Source organism: Moschus berezovskii, chromosome 14, assembly GCF_049115385.1.
Source record: "Moschus berezovskii isolate FMDL1 chromosome 14, NW_MosBer_1.0, whole genome shotgun sequence".
NCBI classification, from domain to species: Eukaryota; Metazoa; Chordata; class Mammalia; order Artiodactyla; family Moschidae; genus Moschus; species Moschus berezovskii.
Genome location: NC_142473.1, coordinates 47,563,932 through 47,571,175, shown reverse-complemented (window position 1 = coordinate 47,571,175; position 7,244 = coordinate 47,563,932). Strand labels below are relative to the sequence as shown.

The 7,244-nt window shown below is 42.2% G+C and overlaps 1 non-coding gene across 1 annotated transcript; it reads left to right on the top strand.

The window, feature by feature from the left end:
- The first annotated feature begins 3,532 nt into the window (after positions 1-3,532).
- Positions 3,533-3,641, top strand: LOC129554962 (U6 spliceosomal RNA). The gene has a single exon (XR_016039063.1). It is a non-coding gene; the product is annotated as a U6 spliceosomal RNA (small nuclear RNA).
- The last annotated feature ends 3,603 nt before the right edge of the window (positions 3,642-7,244 follow it).

Below are 7,244 nucleotides of genomic sequence, written 5' to 3'. Positions count from 1 at the left end.
GACACAACTTGAAGCCACTACAAAGAGAAAGTACATTGGCTACAGGCTGCACTCCAATTTAGGAAATAGAAAGATTTGGCTTCCTTAATCCTCTACAGGCGGCAGCTACCCAGAGGGCCACACTTCTCCCTGTGCCCCTGCACTTCACCCCCAGGTCATTAGGGGCAAACTAACGGACAGTCTCACATCCGGCCCTCCTGTATGGCAGCCCTGGGACTAGGGAACTTGGGAAACCGTGCACTCAGAGCTGACATGGGCTGAATTCCATCCAGCTGGAATTCACATCCCAGTGTTTCCTGGCTCGGACAAGTTGTAGACCAGTCGACCAACAGTGGGTGGGGAGTGGGAGGGTGAAAAGAAAGGGGTGGAGCTGGAGTCTGTTGTCAGAAAGAAAAGGAAAGGGAACAGGAGGGACAGGAGGCAAGGCTGCCTCAGCCCCTCCACTGTAGGCACTTCTACACTTAACTAGGTTTCCTTCAGGGATGAGGGGGTCTTCCAATACTCCAGACAAACACACTCTTTTCTTTGGCCTGAGGAACAGGGTGTGTGACTAGTACCGCTGAGGGCCCTGCACTTGGGGCTGAATGCACTGGGTGCAGTCGTAAAATTCTTAATCATTTTATCTTTGATTTTGTGTCAAGGGAAGTCTTGTGGAACCAACAAGGGAGCAGGCAGGCACAGCGGTGGAGGGGGCGGGGCAGGGTGGTCCTTAAGCCTGACCTTACACAGTTACATTCCCTACGGCCGCCATGGATGGGTTCTCACTGCCACTCCCCTGCTTGGCAGGGGTCTGGTGCCAGTGCAGGAAGGTGGGTACTGGGGGCATGGTTGTGGCCATCCCCACCTACTGAGCTCATCCCAGCTCTAAGTTCTAATGATGCTTGGCCATAGCCTGTGTACTGTGGGCTGGGGTGGCAGGCCTGTGGGAAGAGGAAGTGGGCAACTTTTAGGCCAAAGAGACCACCCTCTCAGGCACCCACGAGGGCCTATGCCCTGGAGGGCTCTTTCTCCAGGTTTTGTGCCAGGGGGATCCTCACCTCCTCCTTCCACTTTTCTAGACTGTGGCTCTTGTTTTTCTCTTCTAGCCAGCTCATGGTAACCTCCTGGAATTACACAAAATTCAAGTTATATAATTTCAGTGATTCCAAATACAAGCTAAATATTTCTAGACATTTTCATTTAAAATTGGTATTGCATAAAATAAAAATGAAGAGTAAAATTGAGCTAAAAAGTTAAGTCTTTTTCTTTACTGAGGATGACATTAAGTTGCAAATAAAAAAAACCATGACAAGTCATAAGAGAGTCTGTGAAAGAAGGAAAAAGTTTATGTATTTCTTATGCATATGTGGGTGAGATATAGAGGCTGAAATATACATAATAGAAAATTTACCATTTTAAGCATTTTTGAGTGTGCAGTTCATTAAGTACATTCACTCTGTTGTGTAAACATCACCACCATCTGCAAAACCTTCTCATCTTCCAAAACTGAAATTGTACCCATTAAAAACTCCCGCTCCCCACTCCCTCCAGCCCCTGGCAACCACCATTCTTTCTCTTTCTATGACTCTAACTACACTTGGTACTTCACAGAAATGGAATCACACGCTATTTGTCCTTCTGTGTCTGGCTTTATGTATACCTTTGACAGCCCTTTTTCTCCTGCTTTTTGACCAAGAGTCCCCATTATTTTCTTTTCCTTTTGCACTAAGCCCCACAGATTATGTAGCCTGCCCTGCCTAGGAAAGCTCTTCAGTTCTCTTTTTGCTGTCACACAGGAGGTGTGACTCATGTTTGGGGAATATATCATATGCTTCTACTTTTTAGGTTATGGGCTCCCATAGGGCAACTGGGAATTTCTACTTCCACAGAATTCTAGACATCCTGCAAAGCAGGTCACCTCTAGCTTCTAAACTCACCTGCCTGAGAGACACATAGAGTCCTCAATCCTTCATGCAGAAATTTCATGTTGCTTACAGAACTCGGCTAAAATTGAAAGACAGAAAACAAGTCTTGCGAGAATAAAGCATGCTCAAAAATCAGGATAATTGTATGAATAGTTAAGATGAAAATTAGCTGGCAAAAGCTTTTTCTTTTCACTTTTCTGCTTTTGAATGACAGAGAATAGGATTCTTGCTCTAATGTCAATCCCAAATTTCTCCTAGATTGCTTCCTTTCTGCAGAGTTTCCCTGGACACACAGGAGGCACCCAAAAAGAAGACAGAGCACCTTCACTAATCTGTCCAGAAGGCCATCTGCGTAAGAAAGGATGTGGAAACACAGCTCTAATTTGAATTGCAGACTCAGTCCCAGAGCCCTCTAGATAAATTCTGCAATTTCTAAGAAAAAAAGTAAAATCTCTGCTGCCACAAGGGAGTTGTCTTATCTTTTTAAATAGGGATCTTCTGCTCCAAGCAAGTGATGGTACTTCTGTGCCGATGAGGACCCTGGGAGGGCAGTAGGTCCCAGATGGGAGCAGCTGTTATACTCACCAGACTTTTTACCCAGACAGAACTCATCAGCTAAGCGCTTTCCCCACTGTCTTAGAGCTTCTCCAACATTCTGAAATATACTGAATGTTCTTTGAAACAGAAAATCAGGAACAAAAGAAAAGTGGACCATTTTTGTTGTGCAAAGGTGATCTTCACTATTGTGAAGCTGGTGAAACCTTGTGGGTGTATTAAAGTCAAAAAGAAAGCAATTAGCTAAGAGATGAAAGGCTTTGGGGTCAACTACCAGCAGGAGGCGCTAAGTAGATTCAGGGAGCAATTCACAGCTACACAGGGCTTCACCACTTCCTTCTGGAACGAATCAACTGGCTGTGGCTGGATGAGGTCAGTCTTTTCTCTAATCTCAAAGGAAGTCATTTCATGCTAGGAGAAAACAGGGTTAGTGACAGAAAGAGAAGAACCCTGACTGCCTCCTCAGGTCATGGTGTTTGACATTAGGACAGGAGTCCCCAACCTCTGGGCTATGGACCACTATGTCCTTTCAGATCAGTGGTGGTATTAGATTAGAAATAAAGTGCACAATAAATGTAATTCTCCTAATCATCTAGAAACCACCCCTACCCACCCCCCACCCCAGGTCTGTGGAAAAATTGTCTTCTGTGAAACTGGTCCCTGGTGCCAAAAATGTTGGGGACCACTGCATTAGAAGGAAATGCCCACACCAGACTTAGGAGACTAGCTTTGACTCTTGGCTTAATCTCACAATCACTTCTGGCTTTGTAACCAGTGTTAACCAAGGAAATACTTCTGAGCACATCTGAGATTTAGTCCTGAGATGCCAGTTGCAATTCTTGTGACTAGAAGGTGCTGAGGACTAAATATTGTTTTCAAGCCTGCATTTACAGGGCAAATCTCTGCCAGGTCTAATGGGTCCCAAGTACTAGTCACTTATTCTACCAATGTTCAACACTCCTCAGCCCAGTCCTAATTAATGTATGGGCAGGTTGTTGGCAGTGTTTATTAGTGGCATCCTGCATTCCTGCATGGGTTTCCCTGGTGGTTCAGCAGTAAGGAATCTGCTTGCAGTGCTCGCTTCGGTAGCACATATACATATACTAAAACTGGAACGACAGAAAATGAGCATGGCCCCTGTGCAAGGATGACAAGAAAATTCGTGAAGCATTCCATATTTTTTCAGGATGGGGAACACATGTACACCCATGGCTGATTCATGTCAATGTATGGCAAAAACCACTACAATATTGTAAAGTAATTAGCCTCCAATTAAAATAAATAAATAAATATATAAAAAAAAGAAAGAAAGAACCTGCTTGCAATGCAGGAGGCCACTTGTAATGCAAGAGACACAGATCTGATCCCTAGGTTGTGAAGATCCCCTAAAGAAGGAAATGGCTACCCACTTCAGTATTCTTGCCTGGAGAATCCCATGGCCAGAGAAGCCTGGCAGGCTACAGTTCATGGGGTTGCAAAGAGTCAGATACGACAGCAACTAAACCACCACCACCACTATCACCTTGCAGTCTCAGGGGAAGGCCTATAGGGCCACTTTCCTCCATCATCACAGAAAAAGTCACTTGCTCACTCAAAGGCAGACCCCAGTTCAGGGCCCCAGAGTCAACCATGACTGGATGCAATAAGGTGCTGAAGCTCCTACCCAACATTCTTAGCAACCATTGGAATGAATGCCCTTTGCGGCTCTACTCTTGGATTTGAGTCTAACAAGTAGGCTCTGACTGGGGACTTCCCTGATGGTCCAGTGGCTAAGACTCTGTAGGGGGCCTGGGTTCGATCCCTGTTCAGTGAACTAGATCCCAAATGCCATAACTAAGAGTTTGAATGCTGCAACTAAAGATCTTGCATTGCTAAGTCACTTCAGTCATGTCCAACTCTGTGCGACCCCACAGATGGCAGCCCACCAGGCTCCACCGTCCCTGGGATTCTCCAGGCAAGAACACTGGAGTGGGTTGCCATTTCCTTCTCCAAAAGATCTTGCATATCCCACTCTGCATAAACAAATAAAATAAATAAACATAATTTTTTTTTAAAAAGTAGGCTCTAACTTTGTTGCCAGTAGCAGATGCTACTACTCTGGAGATGTTTAAAAAAGTTTTAAAAAAACAAAAAACCTGTTGCCTTTAACTACCTTCTTTGGCTGGCTTTCTTCCTTTTTCTTCCTTACTGGGTATCAGAAGAAAAGGAGGAGCTTACTCATACTGTATGTGCAATGACTAAGATTTACTCATTCAGAGGAAGAAGAGCCTGTTTCTAGCTCCACCTCTGAAACTAGGAAGTTAGAACTTAGCACTCAATCCCTAGGAAAATTTTTCAAGCTTTCCTAAATGACCCTTCAATCAGTGACAAACCAAAACTAAATTATAAACTAGTTTTAAGCATATACCTGTGAGAATGTATGGTCTTCAACTGCATGTGAAAGTATGAATGATCCTCATAAATCTAAAGTTGAGCAAAAGAAGCTGGATGTAAGAGTATAGAGCAAACTATTCTCTTTATTTGAAGTCAGGACACTGACTACCTCTGGTAGGGAGTGGGGCTGAGGATGAGAAGAGAGCCAAGAGGGGAGTCGAAGAGCCAGCTTCAGGGGCGTGTGTATAGGGCCCTGTGCCTCGAAAGACCCCACAGTTGATTTCAAGCTCTGAGGTCACCATCTTAAAGTTCTTAATAAAACTAGAACATTGCATCTTCATTTCTCTTTGGGCCCTGTAAATTATATAACTGCTTCTGGGTATTGGTAATGTTTTCTTTATTTTTTTATAATTTTATGTATTTATTTTATTTTAGCTATTTTTGGCTGCACTGTCTTCATTGCTGCGTAAGAGTTTTCTCTAGCTGTGGTGCACGGGCTTCTCACTGCAGTGGCTTCTCTTGTTGCAGGGCATAGGCGCTAGAGACCAGCCTCAGTAGCTGTGGTACACGGGCTTATTTGCTCCGTGTCATGTGGGATCTTCCTGGGCCAAGGATTGAACCCTTGTTCTCTGCATTGCAAGGTGGATTCAACCATGGGACCACCAGGGAAGTCCATGTTCTTTTAATCTGGGTGTTGAATTTCTGAATATTCACCAAACTGTACATACCTTGATACATTTGCTTTTCTGGGTGTGTATTATACTTCAGTATAAAGTTTTAAAAACTGAATTATATATTATTTTAAAACTAAATCAATGAAACATTACTTATGGAACACAGCCAAAGTTGTATTCACATGAAAATCCATGACCTTATACACTTTTATTGCTAAATAAGAAAAAATAAAATTTCATTAACAAAGCAGATGACACAGGAAATTAGAAGAGGAAAAAAAGTCACAGCAAAGCAAAATTTAAAGAATGCAAAAGGAAGAAATTAATAAAGATAAAAGCAAAATGAATTATTTCAATAGCAGAAAAACAATTGATTAATAAATCTAAGATCTAGTTCTTTGAGGGTGGAGTAAAGCAAACAATAAAACTGATAAACCACTAGCTAACATGATGAAAAAACACAAAATAAGTAATTCCCTGGTGGTCCAGAGGTTAGGACTCTGTGCTTTCACTGTCAAGGGTCCAGGTTCAATTCCTGGTTGGGGAGCTAAGATTCTACAAGCCTTGCGGCACAGGCAAAAAAAAAAAAAAAACATGACGAAACATAAAAAACAAATTAGGAATGAGAAAGGGCTTACAAGCATGGGTAAGAGGAAATAATGAGAAATGCAAGTGAAAACTTGGCCCTATTACAATTTAAAATCTGAAAGAAATGGATAATACTCAAGGAAATATAAATTGCCAACAGGGACTCAGAGACGGTAGAAAATCTAAATACACAAATAATCATGGACAGAAGCTGTCAAAAGCTATACCTCAAAGAAAAAATGCTGAACCCAGACACAATAATGAGCAACTTCTTTCAAATTTTCACAGAATCAACCATTCTTATACTATTAAAGCTGTTCAAAAGCACAGAGAAAGAAACAAACATTCCACTATTTTATGAAGCCAAAATCTTATAAAGACTGTGTGACAGAAAAACTATGGCTCAGTTCCATTTATAAATATAGATGCAAAATGCCTAAATGAACATAATTTTGCAGTATACTTTGAAAGCAGCTTGACTATAGTTTATTTCAGGAAGTATAGAGTGGCATAATAGAAGGAAATCCATTAATCTAATTCACCACATACATAATTAAAAAGAGAAAAAAAGACTAATTAAGAGAAATGCTAAAAATGGGGTATAATGGAATATTCATTCCTCAAATATTCTGATGAAAAAATACTTCTCTAATATAGTAGATATAAATCAAGTCCACATGTACATATATACACATCTTATCACCCAATATTATTCAGTTCAGTTCAGTTCATTCACTCAGTCATGTCTGACTCTTCATGATCCCATGGACTGCAGCATGCCAGGCCTCCCTGTCCATCACTAACTCCTAGAGTTTACTCAAGCTAATGTCCACTGAGTCAGTGATGCCATCCAACCATCTCATCCTCTGTTGTCCCCTTCTCCTCCCACCTTCAATCTTTCCCAACATCAGGGTCTTTTCAAATGAGTCAGCTCTTCCTATCAGGTGGCCAAAGTATTGGAGTTTCAGCTTCAACATCAGTCCTTCCAATGAACACTCAGGACTGATCTCCTTTAGGATGGACTGGTTGGATCTCCCTGCAGTCCAAGGGACTCTCAAGAGTCTTCTCCAACACCACAGTTCAAAAGCATCAATTCTTTGGTGCTCAGCTTTCTTCATGGTCCAACTCTCACGTCCATACATGACTACCA